Below are 19399 nucleotides of genomic sequence, written 5' to 3' on the forward strand. Positions count from 1 at the left end.
GTCAGTCTATGCTTTGTTTGATTTATTGCTGAACTTTACCCCTGTTCCTTCCCTCCCCTCAGTCTGAGTCATAAATCACATTCCCCTATGAGGTGCACCCCTCCCAAGCCAGCTTCAGTCATCTGAGATCTGACTCCAGCCGACAGTATGCGTGGAATCAGTGGTGGGATACGACCGGTACGCCCCAGTACGGGCGTACCGGTGTCTGCTGGGAGCACCAGGTACCGTTCCGGTACAGTGCTCCTGAGGGCCCACCCACCTGCCCATGCTCCTTACCTGTATTTGAGCCAATTGGGGCTTTCGCGCACGGATCGTACAGCGCCTGTGCGATGCGTCACCGAGCAGCTGGAGCATCGTGGGTGGTAAATATGCGTGCATGCACTGTGCACTTGCTGCATGTGTCCATGTGGTGGACGCACAGCCCCATTGCACCGTACCGGTTGCACCGGAGTCCGGAACCCACCACTGCGTGAATGCAGTCCCCCTCCTTCTCTCCCCATGACAACACTGGGAGTTGACAGATGGCAGCAACCCACCTCTGGGCATGTGGTCCCCCTTTTCCCCAGGACCTCAAACCATGTGGCCCCGTCCACCATTAAATCCATCTTTCCAAGCGGCCTCCATGTTTCCAGTGTCTTTTTCACCACTTGGAACTGAACCCAGAAGGACTTTTCTTCCAACAGGCTAAAGGCTCTTCTGAAACCAGAAGATAATGAGTCGGTCTCATTTGCCCCACTCCTGGTCCTGCTCCCACTCCCCTTTGGTTGCTGGGGTTAAGGGGAAAACCCTCAGAACATTACTGGTCCTCGCGGCTCTCCCTTCCCCACCTCCCCGCCCCCCCAAAAAACAACCAGTCTGTTGATGGTTGTGGGAAAACTGACCCCTGCATAATTATGCGAATGCTCTAACTCAGTGTTTCTCAAACTTGGCGACTTTAAGTCCTGTGGACTTCAACTCCCAGAATCCCCCAGCCAGCATAGCTGGCTGGGGAATTCTGGGAGTTGAAGTCCACAGGACTTAAAGTCGCCAAGTTTGAGAAACACTGCTCTAACTGCTTTGACCCTTGAAAAGAGAAGGTCGAACAGATGCTGGCTTCAAGGGAGGGGCTCTCAATCTGCATTTCAGATAAAGGTGCCTGGAGGGCATCCCAAAACACGGGTGATTCATGCTCATTAAAAGTGATGAGGGTGGCTGCCTGGGCCTGTTGGGTGTTTCCATACAGAGCCGTTGAGGAAGTTGAAGGACCACAAGCAGCTGCCGAACGTTGCAGAGGAAGTGGGAAGGGGCTCCTGCAGAAAACAACATGTCCTCAAGGAGGGTGTCCTGGACAGACGTCAGGGCCCCACCCCCCAAGACGCACATCGGGTGTTCAGCTGCATTGCGCAAATCTTTATGCCAAAGAGCATACATCCTTTCAATGCACACCCCATATCTCTGTCTTTCTCTCTGTGTCTCTCTCTGTGTCTGTCTTTCTGTCTCTCTGTCTGTCTCTTTCTCTGTCTCTCTCTCTCTTTCTCTGTCTCTCTCTGTGTGTCTGTCTTTCTGTTTCTCTCTGTCTCTCTCTCTCTCTCTCTCTCTTTGTCTGTCTTTCTGTCTCTCTGTCCCTCTGTGTGTGTGTGTCTCTCTCTGTGTCTCTCTCTGTGTCTGTCTCTCTGTGTCTGTCTTTCTGTCTCTCTGTCTCTCTCTGTCTCTCTCTCTGTGTGTGTCTCTGTCTCTCTCTCTCTCTGTCTCTCTTTGTCTGTCTCTCTGTGTGTGTGTGTCTGTCTTTCTGTTTCTCTATGTCTGTCTCTTTCTCTGTCTGTCTCTGTTTGTCTGTCTCTCTCTGTCTCTGTGTGTGTGTGTCTGTTTCTGTTTCTCTCTCTTTCTCTGTCTCTCTCTGTCTCTCTCTCTCTCTGTGTCTCTGTCTCTCTCTCTGTCTGTCTCTCTTTGTCTGTCTCTCTCTCTGTGTGTGTGTGTCTGTCTTTCTGTTTCTCTATGTCTGTCTCTTTCTCTGTCTGTCTCTGTTTGTCTCTCTCTCTCTCTGTCTCTCTCTCTCTGTGTCTGTTTCTGTTTCTCTCTCTCTCTCTGTCTCTTTGTCTGTCTCTCTCTGTCTGTCTCTCTGTCTGTCTCTGTTTCTCTGTCTGTCTCTCTGTGTCTCTCTCTGTGTGTGTCTCTCTCTGTCTCTGTTTTTCTCTCTCTCTCTCTCTCTCTGTCTTTCTGTCTCTCTGTGTCTTTCTGTCTCTCTCTCTCTCTTTGTCTTTCTGTCTCTCTCTTTCTCTCATTCTCTTTCTATCTTACACAGATACCCAATCTATCAGCTTTATAAAGAGATTGATGAGCTAGGTCATCAGCTAAATGATCCCGTTTCTAATCTGAAAGGATTAGCTCGTCACACAGCCTCTTTTCCATATTTTCTGAGACAAACATTACAGAGAATGGATTTCCTTCCATCTGTGGCAGCCCTTCAAGGAAACCATAGCAACCTCTTTCATGGAGAGCGCACAAGGATGTGCAAAGCTGCGTGCGCATAACCTCAAAGCAGACACTGTCATTGCTCTCCCCAAGAGGTCAGAGGGAGTGGACCATCAGATCTTTTCCGGATGGAGATGTTTGAAAGGCTGAATCACACAACCAGAGTGGAGGAGGGGGGAAGAGCTGAATCAAGAATAACTTAGCTGAGGGGTGTGTGTGTGGAACTGTGCAAACCATTCAGGAGAAGGGAAAGGAGGGACCCAGTTGTGTGTCACTCATCTTGTGCGTGTAACATGTAACAGTAACAGAGTTGGAAGGGACACTGGAGGCCATCTTGCTCACGCAGGAGGCACCTGCTGCAGTGGCCTAGAGGTGGGGCTGTCACCTCACAATCAGGAGATTGTGAGTTTGATCCTAGGTAGAGGCAGATGCTTGGGCAGAAGTTTGGACTAGATGAACTCCAAGATTCTGTCAGGCGTGCTTCCCTCAATAACCAAGGAAGAAAACGCTTAACTCCATTGTTCGTGGAATTAAAATACTTTTACTGGTTATGAAAAGATAGCAGCAAAAGTAAAGCAAGATCTGAGCCAGAAAGGCACGAACAAATACATATCAAATGATAACCTAGCCCCGTCCCTCCAACAACCCCACCTCAGTGTCCAATCTGCAATTCCCTTACGTTTCATGTGGGGTGCATCTCCAAAAGGCATCATCATGTTGGTATGCAGGATGGTTGGCCTTGACCAACTCCAAACACCGGCCACCAGCATACGCAGGATATAGTGAGAAGAAAACTCCCTTTTTCATATCACTCCTGTACCTTTTATTCCCTTCCCAAATACCATGCCCCCACCCTCCCCGTTTCTATGGCAGCCGATAGTAAGTGAGCGAAGCAGAGGCTGACAGATCCCTTCCAACTCTGTTAATGCACCTATACTAGGGATTTAAACCGCCGAACTGCTGTTCTGAGGGAATAAATGGGGAACTCATCAAATTTGCAGATGACACCAAGCTGGCAGGAATAGCCAACACTCCAGAAGACAGGCTTAAGATACAAAAGGATCTTGACAAACTTGAACATTGGACACTATCTAATAAAATGAAATTCAATGGTGAAAAGAGTAAGGTTCTACATTTAGGCAACAAAAATGGAATGCACAGGTACAGTATAGGTGATACCTTGCTCAGTAGTAGTAACTGTGAAAGGGATCTTGGAGTCCTAGTGGACAACCATTTAAATATGAGCCAGCAGTGTGCAGCAGCTGCCAAAAAAGCCAACACAGTTCTAGGCTGCATCAACAGAGGGATAGAATCAAGATCACGTGAAGTGTTAATACCACTTTATAATTCCTTGGTAAGGCCACACTTGGAATACTGCATTCAGTTCTGGTCGCCACGATGTAGAAAAGATGTGGAGACTCTAGAAAGAGTGCAGAGAAGAGCAACAAAGAGGATTAGGGGACTGGAGACTAAAACATATGAAGAACGGTTGCAGGAACTGGGTATGTTTAGCTTAAGAGAAAGGACTAGGGGAGACATGATAGCATTGTTCCAATATCTCAGGGGTTGCCACAAAAAAGAGGGAGTCAAACTGTTCTCCAAGGCACCTGAGGGTAGAATAAGAAGCAATGGGTGGAAACTAATCAAGGAGAGAAGCAACTTAGAACTGAGGAGAAACTTCCTGACAGTGAGAACAATTAATCAGTGGAACACTTGCCTCCAGAAGTTGTGAATGCTCCAACAATGAAAGTTTTTAAGAAGATGTTGGATAGCCATTTGTCTGAAACGGTATAGGGTTTCCTGCCTAGGCAAGGGGTTGGACTAGAAGACCTCCAAGGTCCCTTCCAACTCTACTATTGTATTGTATTGTATTGTATTGATCTTAGCAGCAGCAGCAGCAACATCAAAAAGCAAAGGTTTAGCAACGTGTTGGTACAGAAATACATCACCCGTTAAAAGATGCACAATTGTTAGGTCTGGATAAGGAAAGTGAAATCAAAACTCTGAAGAACTTCTCTGCACACCCAAAATCCTTGACTTATGACCACTATTCTAGGACCAGAATTTCCATTGCTAAGCAAGGCAGATGTAGCTGAGTGTATTTTGTGACCTTTTTGCCACAGTTATTAAGGGAATCACTGCAGTTGTTACGTGAATCATGCTGTCGTTAAGTGAACCTGGCTTCTCCTACTGTTTTTGGATTTTGGAAGCTGCTGGGAAGGTTGCAAATGGCCACCACAGGACCCTGGGAGGCTGATAAACAATACATCCGGTTGCCAAGCACCCAAATCTTGCTCGTGTGAGTAGATCACGCTGTTCATCACCATTGTAACTTCAAACCAGAGGTGGTATTCAGCAGGTTCTGGCCAGTTCTGGAGAACCGGTAGCAGAAATTTTGAGTAGTTCAGAGAACCGGTAAATACCACCTCTGACTGACCCCGCCCCAGTTTATTAGAGTAGAATAACAGAGTTGGAAGGGACCTTGGAGGTCTTCTAGTCCAACCCCATGCCTGGGCAGGAAACCCTACACCACTTCAGACAATTGGTTAACCAACATCTTCTTAAAAACTTTCATTGTTGGAGCATTCACAACTTCTGGAGGCAACTCGTTCCGCGGATTAATTGTTCTAACTATCAGGACATTTCTCATTTCTAAGTTGCTTCACTCCTTGATTAGTTTCCACCCATTGCTTCTTGTTCTACCCTCAGGTGCCTTGGAAAATAGTTTGACTCCCTCTTCTTTGTGGCAACCCCTGACACATTAGAACACTGCTATCATGTCATCCCTAGTCCTTCTTTTCATTAAACTAGACATACCCAGTTCCTGCAACCGTTCCTCATATGTTTTAGTCTCCAGTCCCCTAATCCTCTTTGTTGCTCTTCTCTGCACTCTTTCTAGAGTCTCCACATCTTTTCTACATCGTGGAAACAAAAACTGGATGCAGGATTCCAAGTGTGGTCTTCCCAAGGCATTATAAAGCGGTATTAACACTTCACATGATCTTGATTCTATCCCTCTGTTGATGCAGCCTAGAACTGTGTTGGCTTTTTTGGCAGCTGCTGCCCACGGCTGGCTCATATTTAAATGGTTGTCAAAAAGTCAACCATTTGCAAATGCACGCACTGGCCAGCTGGCCTTTGCATTTCTGGCACATGCATGCACGCTGGCCAGCTGGTCTTTAGGTTTCTGGAAATCCGCCACATGCAAAGACCAGCTGACCAACGTGCATGTATGTGCTGGAAATCCAAAGAGCAGCTGGCAATAGCACGCGTGCCCACAGAGAAGGCTTCACCATCATGGCCCTATACCATTTCAGACAAATGGCTGTCCGATCTCTTCTTTAAAATTTCCGGTTTTGATGCAGCCACAACTTCTGGAGGCAAGTCCAGAATTAATCCACTGATTAGAGTAGGGTAGGGTAGGGTAGGGTAGGGTAGGGTAGGATAGGATAGGATAGGATAGAATAGAATAGAATAGAATAGAATAGAATAGAATAGAATAGAATAGAATAGAATAGAATTCTTTATTGGCCAAATGTGATTGGACACATAAGGAATTTGCCTGGTGCAGATGCTCTCGGTGTACATAAAAAGACACGAAAAGATACATTCGTCATTGTTCTCACTGTCAGGAAATTTCTCTTCAGTTCTAAGTTGCTTCCCTCCTTGATTAGTTTCCACCCATTGCTTCTTGTTCTACCCTCAGGTGCTTTGGAGAACAGTTTGACTTCCTCTTCTTTGTGGCAACCCCTGAGATATTGGAACACTGCGATCATGTCTCCCCTAGTCCTTCTTTTCATTAAACTAGACATATCCAGTCTCCTAATCATCTTTGTTGCTTTCTAGAGTCTCAACATCTTTATAATGACAGTTTCTTAACCGAGAGTTTTGAAACTTTAATTTCATTTTGTTTTAGTGTTATTATTTTTCCTGTTAACTATTTTGTCACTAATGTAATATAGAACGTAGGCCAATCATTTGCAAGTAGATTTAGTAGTTTTAAAAATTAAACTGCTTTGCAAAAGCTGGAAATTCATATCATAGTAATGTATTAATCAATGTTCAACTATGGGAGGCAATATGTGTTGGTCTTATTTTATTTTTGATGCTCCTTTTTCTTTTCAAACATTTTGTTTGTTCTGTGTCTTTGGGGTTTCTTTCTTTCTTTTTGGAGGTGGAGTTTTTTTGGGGAGTTTTGTACTTTGTGTTTTAACTTTGTCTTGAAGAAAAGAAATATACATGCAACAAAAAAAATGAGGCATAGATTTAGCTCAGGACTGAGTGATGCATTCTCTGATCTTGTTTCTTTTCCTGCAGCTGTCTCATTGCAAGAAATTCTGCACAAACCTCTCCAGGAAGAAAAGCAAATTCAACGAACATGAAGAACAAACATTGATTAGGAACAGGTTTTAAAAAAAGAAGAAGCAATATTATTGTATTAATTCCTTTTGCAACCAGGATAGAGTGACTATCTACAAAATAAAGCCTAACAGACTGCTGCAATAATCATTATTCTCTGAGGAAGTTATAAAGAGTTGTCTGTGCAGAGAATACAGGAAAAAGTTTGCCTAAACAGAGAGGAAGTTTCTGTCCAGTGGATTACCAAGAATTCATGACCGTTTACAAAAATAATTAATGGAGAAATAGATATTTTTGCATGAGCAAAAAAAAAAAAAACCAGGATGATTAATATGAATAATAAATATATAATAGCAGACTAAAATAAAGCAGCTCTTATAAATTGCTTAAAAGAGACCAGAGGAATAAAGGGAATTAAATGTAAGTGTTAATGTTTTACTTCCTCATGCATAGTTCAACTTTGCTTCCATTTAAATTCTTAGGAAACTGAGAATGTATTGCCAGACTATGGTTAGATAAGATGTTTCCTTTATTCACATGGATATTTTCACAGCGTTTGCCTAAATGCAAATATTGTTTGTCCCTGGGAAAGCAGCAAGATCACTCTAAGCTTCTATGTAGCTAGACATATTCCAAATGCACCTCTGTCTTCTCTTTGAGAAGGAGGTGGCTGGATGGAGTCACCGAAGGAGTCGGCGTGAGCTTAAATGGACTCCAGAAGACGGTGGAGGACAGGAAGTCCTGGAGGAAGGTTGTCCATGGGGTTACGGTGGGTCAGGCACGACTTCGCAACTAACAACAACTTCTCTTTTTCATTATTTAATGTGGTGTTTCTCAAATTTGACAACTTTAAGTTGTGTGGACCATCTCTCAGAATTCCCCAGCCAGTTGGCCAGATCCATGGACCAATTGGATTACATCCCAGAGTTCTGAAAGAGCTGACAGATCTGATCTCAGAATCACTGAACCAGTGTTGGGTTCCTACCTGTTCAGACTGGTTCGGCCGAACCGATAGTAGTTTGGTGGCCTGGTTCGCTGGAACTAGTAGTGACCCAGGCATGCCACGCCCCTGAACGGGTTCTCTGAGCAGTGTCGTAGGCGCCGCCATCTTGTTTTTTGCTTCCGCGCATGCACAGAACATTTTTATTGCACTGTGCATGCACGCACTGTGCAATAGTGCCTGCCGGAACCCTTACCTCCACTGAACTATATCTTTCAAAGATTCTGAAGCACCTGGAAACTAAGAGCAATGCTGATGTGGTTCCCATCTTCAAGAAAAGCCTGACATCAATATGTGGGAAGATCCAGGAAAAGATAATCAAGCAACAGATCTGCGAACACCTAGAAACCAGCAAAGCTACAATATCAGAAACCCAATATGGGTTTGTCAAAAACAGATCATGCCAGATAAGCCTTATTGCCTTCTTTGAGAAAGTGGCTAAATTGGCGCACTAGGAAAATGTTGTGGATATATAGTATAGTTGGATGTCAGTAAGGCATTTGATAAAGTAGATGACAACTTACTTCTTAGTAAGTGTGGGATGGACAGCATCACAGGCAGATGGATTCATAACTGGCTGAAAAACTGCACTCAAATTGTAGACCTCAATAGAACTACATTAATGTGGAGGAAAACATGCAGTGAGGTACCTCAAGGTTCTGTCTTAGGCCCACTACTCTTCAACGTATTTATATATTATTTAGATGAGGTGATAAAAGGGGAACTCATCAAATTTCGGATGATACCAAGCTGAGGGGAAGAGCCAACACTTTAGAACAGGGGTGTCCAAACTTGGTAACTTTAAGACTTGTGGAAGTCCACAAGTCTTAAAGTTGCTAAGTTTGGACACCCCTGCTTTAGAATATAAGCTCGAGCTCCAGAAGGATCTTGACAGAATTGAACAGTAGGCCTTATCCAACAACAAAATGCAATTCAGCGGTGAGAAAACGAAGGTTTTACACTTTGGCAAGAAAAATCAAAGGCACAGGTATAGAATAGGTGGCTCAGTGGCAGTAACTGTGAGAGGGATCTAGGAGTCCAAGTGGCAGCTATTTAAATATGAGCCAGGAGTGTGCTGCAGCTGCCCAAAAAACCTAATGCAATCCTAGGCTACATCAACAGAAGGATAATCTCAAGATCACATGAAGTGTTAGTACTGCTTTATAATTCTTTGGAAAGATCACGCTTGGAATATTGCATCTAGTTTTGGTTGCCATGATATCAAAAAGATATTGACACTCTAGAACAGTGATGGTGAACCTTTTTTGGCTCGCGTGCCAAAAGCGGGGGGAGCGCAGGGGGGGGAGTCGTGCGCAGGCATGCCACACCCATAATGCTATGGCACGACCCCAGCACACATGCATTTTCTGCCCTCCAGAGCCTTCAGGGAAGGCTCCTGAACGCTCCGGAGGGCTAAAACCGGCCCCACGAGCAAACCAGAAGTACGTTCCTGAACTTTTGGTTTGCCCGTAGGGCAAAAAATGGCCTCAAAAGAAGGTTGAAGTCAGTTGGCCAGTGCGCATGTGCATTGGCCAGCTGACAGGGCAATGCCTCGCATGCCCTGACAAATGGCTCTGCGTGCCACCCGCAAACCATAGGTTCACCATCACGGCTCTAGAATACAAAGAAGAGTAACAAGATGACAGGGGGAAGGAAGCTAAAAATATGATGAACAGTTGCAGGACCTGGGTATGTCTAGTCCAGGGGTCTCAAACCCCATTTCATTGGGGGGTACATCAGGGTTGTGTTTGACTTCAGGGGAGGGGAGGTGTGTGTGGCCATCTCAACGTCATTCGTGTCAGGGGTGCCTGTGGCAGCCCAAGTGTTCTGCCAGCGAAAACAGGCTCCCGAGCTCCATTTTCGGCTGAGACAGCCTCCTGCAGCCCTCTGCCAGTGAAAATTGAGCTTGGGAGGGCTGCACATGGCCCTTGTGGCAGTGGTGGATTCCTACCGGTTCGGACCTGTTCAGCCGAAATGGTAGTGGTTTGGTGCCTGGGTTGCTGAATCCGGCAGTGACCCAGGCCTGCCATGCCCCTGAAGCAGTTCGGCGGTTGGTGCCGTTGGTACCGTCATTTTGGTTTTTTTTTAGTTTTGCGCATGCACAGAACAATTTTAATTGCACTGCGCATCTGCGCGCAGCACTCACACAAGTGAACCAGCAGTAGCAATGGCTGGATTCCACCCCTGCCTTGTGGGCTCCGTTTTCAACTGCTGGATTCCACCCCCAGACCTTGAGTTTGACACCTCTGGTCTAGTCTGACAAAGAGAAGGATTGGGGTCTTCCATTATTTGAGGGGCTCTCACAGAGAAAAGGAGCTTAACCTATTCTCCAAAGCAGCTGAAGGCAGGACAAGAAGTAATAAAGGGAGACCTATCAAGGAGAGAATTTCCTGACAGAAAGAACAATTAATCAGTGGAAAGGTTTGCCCCCAGAAATTGTGGGTGCTTCAATTTTTTTAAAAGAAGAGATTGGACAATCATTTGTCTGGGTTGGTGTAGGGCAGGGGTGTCCAAACTTGGGAACTTTAAGACTTGTGGACTTCAACTCCCAGAATTCCCCAGCCAGCCATGCTGGCTGGGGAATTCTGGGAGTTGACCTCCACAAGTCTTAAAGTTCCCAAGTTTGGACACCCCTGGTGTAAGGACTCCTGCTTGAGCAGGCGGTTAGTCTAGAAGACCTTCAAGGTCCCTTCCAACTCTCACATTCTGTAATTCTGTTAAGATTTCTGGATGCATTTCCCTCCAAGTTTGTTATTTGTGTGCATGAAGTGTTTAGAGCTGTAAAGAGTTTGTGGAAACTTCGTTGTTGCATGAACAAAATGCGTTATTAAAATGCTGTTGCTATAAATTATGCGGCTTAGCATAATGTATAAACATAGTCATAGATCTGAGCAGGTGTGCATTTCTCCCTCTGGGTTAACATTATTTGACTACCATTTGAATTCAGTAATTAAAATTGAAAGGAGAGTCTTGCTATCTTCAAAAAAAATGGTGTTTTTTCTAATTTAAAAAACGCGTTGTTTTTAAAAGGGTTGTACGTCATACTTCAAACTGAATTGAAGCTTTGCCAATAACTAATAAATATAGTTGCAATAACTAATGCAAAAGATTGGCGATGTTTGCATACTTTTTTTTCCCACTGGAGAAAGAGTTAATTCAAATGGCTACTTTGGAATGAGATTTTACTGGAATTCAGCAGCATGCTATTCAAATATGAGCCAAGCAATGCAACAGAATTGTTCTGAACTATAATTTGGTTGCACCACCAAACCAATATTTATCAATTATTAGAAACCTTGAAAGAGAGAAAACAGAAGGAAATACATCAGAAGAATTCCTTGGCAAGCTCTCACCAACTTGCTTCAGTAGAATGAAAAACAAAAAATCCAGAATATGCTTTGGTGTTAATAGCAGAGTGGCTGGCGTAGAAATTGCTGGCTTTTAGTTTGAAGTCACCAATATCTAAAGGAATTGCAGTTATAGAGCTAGTCCTCGTATTACGGCTACAATTAAAACAGATATTTAGTAATGTTTGTTACTAAATAAGGCAGTTAAGTGAGTCACACTCAATTTAAAGATCTTTTTTTGCCACAGTTGTTAAGCCAATCACTGCAGTTGCTAAATGAATCACGCAGTCATTAAGCAAATCCACCCCCCCCCCTATTGACTCTGGCTGGCTGAGAAGGTCCCAAGTAATGATCAGGTGACCCTGGATGCTATAAACATCATAAATAGTTGCCCAGCACCTCACTTCTGAACCAGTAGAAAAAAGAAATGCTTTAAAAAGTTTATAAAATGTTCCGACGATCAGCGGCGCGACAGTCAATACTATACAATACAATAGCAGAGTTGGAAGGGACCTTGGAGGTCTTCTAGTCCAAACCCCTGCCTAGGCAGGAAACCCTATACTGTTTCAGACAAATGGCTATCCAACATCTTCTTAAAGACTTCCAGTGTTGGGGCATTCACAACTTCTGGAGGCAACTTGTTCCACTGATTAATTATTCTCACTATCAGGAAGTTTCTCCTCAGTTCTAAGCTGCTTCTCTCCTTGATTAGTTTCCACCCATTGCTTCTTGTTCTAAGCTCAGGTTCCTTGGAGAATAGTTTGACTCCCTCTTCTTTGTGGCAGCCCCTGAGATATTGAAACACTGCTATCATGTCTCCCTTAGTCCTTCTTTTCATTAAACTAGACATACCCAGTTCCTGCAACCGTTCTTCATATGTTTTACTCTCCAGTCCCCTCATCATCTTTGTTGTTCTTCTTTGCACTCTTTCTAGAGTCTCCACATCTTTTCTACACCGTGGTGACCAAAACTGAATGCAGGATTCCAAGTGTGGCCTTACCAAGGCATTATAAAGTGGTCTTAACACTTCACATGATCTTGATTCTCTCCCTCTGTTTATGCAGCCTAGAACTGTGTTGGCTTTTTTGGCAGCTGCTGCACACTGCTGGCTCGTATTTAAATGGTGTCCACTAGGACTCCAGGATCCCTCTCACAGTTACTACTATTGAGCAAGGTACCCCCTATACTGTACCTGTGCATTTCATTTTTCTTGCCTTACTCTTTTCACCATTGAATTTCATTTTATTAGATAGTGCCCAATGTTCAAGTTTGTCAAGATCCTTCTGTATCTTTGGCCTATCTTCTGGAGTGTTGGCTATTCCTGCCAGCTTGGTGTCATCTGCAAATTTGATGAGTTCCCCATTTATTCCCTCATCCAAACCATTGATGAAGATGTTGAAGAGTACTGGGTCTAAAACAGAGCCTTGGGGTACTCCGCTGCATATTTCCCTCCATGTAGATGCAGTTCCATTGAGGACTACACGTTGCCGCACGATTTCTATTCGCTAGAAAGAAGGAAATCCTGCTTTCTAGGGAGTCTAAATTGCGTGGCACTGCTGTTCCCTCCCTTCACTGTTCTACTTATTTTTGCAGACTCAGAAAAGGCTTCTTAATCCAGTGCGCATGCGTGAGAAGTGCGCATGCGCGCACAAAGCAAACCGGTAGCAAAGCTAACCAGCAGCAGACTTCAGAGTATTTCACCCCTGCCATGGGGATGCTGGAACAGTCATCAATGTGAAAAACAGTCATAAGTCATTTTTTCCGGTGCCTTTGTTCATTTTGAATGGTCACTGTAAGTTGTGGGCTAGCTTAATGTGAAGAATATTTATTTCCAATGGCTTTTTGGAACAACGAGTTGGCTAATCTAAAACCAGAAGATGATAAAGGACTCTCAAGGTTAAAAAAAGTGGGAAGGAAGCCAAATCTCACAAGGCCAAACCTTGGAACAGAGTGAACATGATGCAAGAAACAAACACTTCTCTTTCTTTCTTCTTTCTTTCTCCACGAAGATGTAAGCCACCAGCAGTGTGCTGAACCTATTAGAGAGCAGGAAACAGCCATCATAGAAAGCAGAGCTTGGATACAAAGGGCCTTCTCTAATTGAATTATTCTTACGTCAAATTCCACTAATCTCTCTTCTATCGGAATTTCTATATTTGGCAATCATCTGAGAGGAATCTCAGGTAGCGTGCATTGGTTTGAGAACATTGTTAAATGGCTGCACCCAGGTCGCCAAAGAGAGGGAGGATGTAATTTATGATTGAAAGAAACAGGGACGCAGTAGCTCAGTGGCTAAAACACTGAGCTTGTCGATCAGAAAGGTTGGCAGTTCGGTGGTTAACCCTCACCCTAACCCTAGCACTGTGTAATGGAGTGAGCTCCCGTTACTTGTCCCAGCTTCTGCCAACCTAATAGTTCAAAAGCATGTAAACATGCAAGTAGAAAAATAGGAACCACCTTTGGTGGGAAGGTAACAGCGCTCCGTGCGCCTTTGGTGTTCAATCATGCCAGCCACATGACCACGGAGATGTCTTAGGACAGCGCTGGCTCTTCGGCTTTGAAACGGAGATGAACACCGCCCCCTAGAGTCAGGAACGACTAGCACAGATGTGTGAGGGGAATCTTTACCTTTAGGCAACATTTTATGTTACCTTGGCCATTGTGATTCCTCTGACATGTTATTTATAGCCTTTCCAAAACCTTAAATAAAGCGGACAAAATCCAGCAGCAATATGATTGAATTTTAGCCATTTCTTGGGGGAGAGGTGTCACTATTTAAAATTAAAGGTCTTGTTCCCATTCCCAAGCCGTATTGTAGAGATTGCACTTCTAAACCTAATACTCAGAAAGCCTTTTTATAGAGGAAGGAAGGAAAGGATATGCTAAGACTTGGATCTGTGAATGTTTATTCAGTTCTTCCTCCTGTTTTCCAAAGAAATGTCGTTTTCTGAAGAAAGTTGCTACAGATGAAAAGAAACACATTTTTAAAATGTGCAGAAGGTTGCAGGTTTGAAGAATAACTTTCTCAGTAGCTGACAGCAATTTTCACACTAGAAGTGTCCGCAGACACATTTGCCTATCTAAAATTGGTGTCTCCTCTCATATTGATAAGTAAAGATTCACGTGGATAATGCTTTTCCCTGCAGGGCTGATATAAATTGGGCTGTTCATACTGACTGCCATTAACACATATCCCAGAATGGGGCCTTGATGTGCTATTGTTGTAGAGCATCTCTGCTCAAAACAGTAAGGCTTGGGACTGAAGGAGGAGGTCCCACAGCAGAGCTACCAGCTGAATACATTACCTGTTCCCAGTAGTCACATTTTCCCTTTTTCTCCATCACACCCAGATTGGATGAATGGGGTGTCCTTTGAGTTTTCTAAAGACAACACTATCTAGACTTGGACATTTATGAATGGCCTCAACCTGCCACAGAAGGGAGCTTCTGTGAGATGGGGACATATCTTTAGCCAACATTAAAGAGGAGCATCCAGGGACGTGGTGGCTCAGTGTCTAAGAAGCTGAGCTTGTCGATCAGAAAGCTTGGCAGTTCGACAGTTCGAATCCCTAGCGCCGCGTAACAGAGTGAGCTCCCGTTACTTATCCCAGCTTCTGCCAACCTAGCAGTTCGAAAGCACGTAAAAAATGCAAGAAGAAAAATAGGGACCACTTTTGGTGGGAAGGTAACAGCATTCCGTGCGCCTTCGGGGTTTAGTCATGCCAGCCATATGACCATGGAGACGTCTTCGGACAGCGCTGGCTCTTTGGATTAGAAATGGAAATGAGCGCTGCCCCCTAGAGTCAGGAACAGTGAGAGGAACCTTTACCTTTTCAAGAGGTGCATCCCCCCCCCACTCCCAGTGATGTCCTATATCTCTCTTTCAACACCAAAATGCCATTTTCTCTTATTTACAAACAAGGGTCATGACATTATACAGCCTGCAGGAATTATTCAACTAAGTAATCTGGTTTTTGGCCAATGAAAGGACAGAAAAAGAAGCTTCTGCATGGAATGTCTGCAAAAATCTAAACAATAAGAATCAAGAGGTTAAGCTGTTGCAGCTACATTTTCAGCTGTTTTTCCGAGGACTGGCAACGCAGACAATGTAGGAGGAGAGTTATCAAAAGTCTGGTTGCGTCTTTTTCCGACAAACCACTTACATTAAACAGCATCAGGCTTCAGCATGTTGTCCTTTGTGAGTTGGAAATTATTAATTCAAAGAAATAAGTGGCAAATATTGTGAAAGATATCCTGCTGATGTTAATGCAATAACCTTGTAACCCTGAATGAATCACTAAGTCCACTGCGGACATCCTGCAATCCTTTTTCTGTGATCAGACTCAGAAAACATAACGCAGTGGGAACTTTAGCACAGAGTCTAACTCTGATCTTTGGTGGATGTGCTCTTCCTTGTCCTTAATCATAGCTTGAACTTCAACTCAACATACCAATGATGTGGAGCGACACACCAAATATGGTGCTTGATCTGAAGTGTGGAAGAGGGAGAGGGAAGGAGCAGGAGAGCCCATTTCAAGGAAGTTCATGGTTGAAAGGGGTTTATCTAGGACTCAATATTTCATCCCAGTATCTACGAGGACATTTTGAAGGACTTCTTCGGTGGGGTGATGCAGAACTTGAGAAGATTTATAGTTCTGTTCAGACAGCTTGAGACCATGACACGTTGCTTTTGATCATGACAGATTCTAATTTCGTTGCATACATTTTCTAGCTCCGTTATCCTCACATCCACAGGTTTCCTTCCCAATGTCCATTCAGCCATGATAATAATGGTTGAATGAATTGAGTCATTGTGGTATCAAACCATGATGAATTGCTTAGCACGATATCCAAGTCTAGTTAATTGGAGCTTTGTTTTGTACACAAAGTTTAAACAAGCACGCTTATTTTAGCATGTGAACATCTAATGTTCCAGAGTTACTTTTATGATGTGGCTTTTCAATTATGTTAGGCGGTTTGAATCCCTAGCGCCGCGTAACGGAGTGAGCTCCCGTTACTTGTCCCAGCTTCTGCTAACAGTTTGAAAGCATGTAAAAATGCAAGTAGAAAAAATAGGAACCACCTTTGGTGGGAAGATAACAGCGTTCCATGCACCTTCGGCATTTAGTCATGCCAGCCACATGACCACGGAGATGTCTTCGGACAGCGCTGGCTCTTTGGCTTTGAAACGGAGATGAGCACTGCCCCCTAAAGTCGGGAACGACTAGCACATATGTGCGTGGGGAACCTTTACCTTTACCTTACCTTATGTGTTTGTATATGTATATACACACAAACACATCCAGATAGATGGATGGATGGATGGATGGCTATATGGACGAATGGACAGACAGACAGGAGAGGTGGACAGTTAGTGATAGATAGATAGATAGATAGATAGATAGATAGATAGATAGATGATAGATAGATAGATAGATAGATAGATAGATAGATAGATAGATAGATAGGATGGATAGATGGATGGATGGATGGATGGATGGATGGATGGACGGACAGATGAGAGAGGTGGATAGAGATAGCTAGATAGCTAGATAGCTAATGATATAGATAAATAGAATAGGATAGGATAGTTAGATAGTTAGATAGTTAGATAGATAGATAGATAGATGGATGATAGATAGATAGATAGATAGATAGATAGATAGATAGACGGACAGACAGATAGAGGTGAATAGCTAGAGAGAGAGAGAGAGAGAGATAATGATATAGATAAATAGAATAGGATAGATAGATAGATAGATAGATAGATGATAGATAGATAGATAGATAGATAGATAGATAGATAGATAGACGGACAGACAGATAGAGGTGAATAGCGAGAGAGAGAGAGAGAGAGAGAGAGAGAGAGAGAGAGAGAGAGAGAGAGAGATAATGATATAGATAAACAGTTTAGATAGATAGATGATAGACAGACAGACAGATGGCTGTTATGCAGCTCCAGCTGATTCAACCGAACTCAGAACGGACAGACATTTCCAACGTGAAAAGAAAGAGCTCCGGAATTGCTACTATAGGTGAAGCCATACATTCCAGAAAGAAATACATTCATTTTTTTCCTTTCTTTCCCAGAGGACTGCCCGATCGCCTCATCGGATCGTTAAGCCTCGCGCCACCCGTCTTCGGGGCTTGATTGGAGAATGCCAGTCGATCCATGCAAGGGAGGATCGGCACCCCCGGAAGGTGGGCGTGTGATTCAAGGCTACCGAATATAGGCGAAGGACGGGGGGGGTGTTCTGGGAAGATGAGGGGGGGGGAGAAACCGAGGCGAGGAGGAGTCGGGTGCCATCCAGCCCTGGCGATGGGCCCTCGCCCTGGGCATGTCGTCCTTTTCCTGTTCTCCTGATTGGGGAGGGGGTTGCAAAACGGTTGCGGGGTTGCGCTTTGCAGCGGCGGCATCTCCGGTCCCTCCACAGCGAGCTTGGAGCTCCCTGCTGGGCTTTGGGGCGGCTGGCAAAGGATAGAATAGAATAGAATAGAATAGAATAGAATAGAACGGAATTCTTTATTGGCCAAGGGTGATTGGACACACAAGGAATTTGTCTTTGGTGCAGATGCTCTCAGTGGACATAAAAAGACAAGATACATTCCTCAAGAATCCTAAGGTACAACACTTCATGATAGTCACAGGGTACAACTAAGCAATCAGGAAACAATATCAATATAATTTGTAAGGATACAAGCAACAAAGTTACAGTCCAGCAGTCATAAGTGGATGATAGGAACGATGTGAAGTCTAATAATAATGCAGCCTTAGTGAATAGTTTGACAGTGGTGAGGGAATTATTTGTTTAGCAGAGTGATGGCATTCAGGGAAAAAAACTGTTCTTGTATCTAGTCGTCTTGGTGTGCAGTGCCCTATAACATCGTTTCGAGCGTAGGAGTTGAAACAATTTATGTCCAGGGTGTGAGAGATCTGTAGATATTTTCCCAGCCTTCTTTTGGACTCGTGCAGTGTGCAGGTCCTCAATGGAAGGCAGATTGGCAGCAATTGCTTTTTCTGCAATTCTGATTCTCCTCTGAAGTCTGTGTTTATCTTGTTGGTTTGCAGAGCCAAACCAGACAGTTATGGAGGTGCACGGGGTGGGGGGCACGATGATGCACCTGGCCCACTTAGGGGTCGCCTAAGGAGGATCCTAAATAAACGAAATAAACTAAAATAAATGCTGCAATGGGCCCTTTCTTGCATGGAGGGAGATTGCAAGCCCATCATCCCCTCCCGCCCCCCTTTGAGATGCAACAGCCGGTCCTCCCCAGCCAAGGTCTCCTCCCCAACACCCAAGTCCTTTAACACCCCCCCATCCCCCCCCCCCTCGCTTCGCTGCCGGCGCCTCCAATCGCCGCGGCTGCAAACCTCAATTCTTTCACGTTTGCATTAAGCCGGCTCCTGGCTCGCGCCGGCCCTGGGACCTGCCCCCGCCCCGCCCCGCCCCTTTCTCCTCCCCAGAGGTCGGCGGGAACGTCCATCACGCGAGGCCCCGCGGCGATTGGCCCCGCCCACCCACCCCCCACCTCGCGCGCTGCCTCCCTCGCGCGCCCTCGCTCAGCCATTTTAAACGGCGCGAGGTGGCGCCGGTGGCGGCTGAGGGGAGGGAAGCTTCGCATCACTGCCGCTCGGAGAACCGCGCGAGGGACGCGGCGTTTCCCCTTCACGGTGAGTCCGGGTTTTAAAGGCGGCGGGCGGGCGGGTGGCGGGAGAGCGTCGCGCCCGCCCGCCGTTTCCGTCTCTTCCCTTCCCCTCGCCGCTTCTCCCGCGGTCGTCGGGATGGGATGGGGCAGCCGGCGCTCGTCCCCGCGTCTTGCGTCGGTCGGGAAAGAGCTCGGTGGGGCTGCTGGGGTGCCTGGCTGGAGGCCTTTTCCGGGCAGGGCTGCTTCCTTTTCCTCCCCCTCCGCCTCCAGCTTCCCCGGAACCGGCTCCTTTTCCGGGAAGCCGAGCTGATTCGCTTGCGATGGCCGGTCCTGGAGCGGGTGCACGTGGGGACTCGGCTTTTCCCCCCTTCCCCACCCCCCGGGGGCCACGGGAGGGTCGGTGTTTATTCATGGGCAGATGAGCCGCCTCGTTCTGGGCAGGAATAGGGAGATTCCTCCCTCCGTCTCTCTCCTTTCACATGGGGCAGATGCCCCCAGATGGGCGTCCGCCTCTCTTCTCCCTACCTGTAGAGGCTCCGAGGTCGCTATAGAAATACAGGCAGGGACCACACAGGTGCAAAATGCCTGCTGCAGAG

The 19399-nt window shown here is 45.4% G+C and overlaps 1 protein-coding gene across 2 annotated transcripts in view; it reads left to right on the forward strand.

Moving 5' to 3' along the window:
* The first annotated feature begins 18687 nt into the window (after positions 1-18687).
* ACSL4 (acyl-CoA synthetase long chain family member 4) overlaps positions 18688-19399 on the forward strand; it is a 50946-nt gene continuing 50234 nt past the window's right edge. For both annotated transcript variants that reach the window (XM_081963995.1, XM_081963996.1), the window contains exon 1: positions 18688-18828. The gene's annotated coding sequence lies outside the window, so the exon portion shown is untranslated. The remainder of the gene's footprint in view (positions 18829-19399) is intronic.

Source organism: Natrix helvetica (genome assembly GCF_964273705.1).
Source record: "Natrix helvetica genome assembly, chromosome: 11".
In the NCBI taxonomy this organism is placed as follows: Eukaryota; Metazoa; Chordata; class Lepidosauria; order Squamata; family Natricidae; genus Natrix; species Natrix helvetica.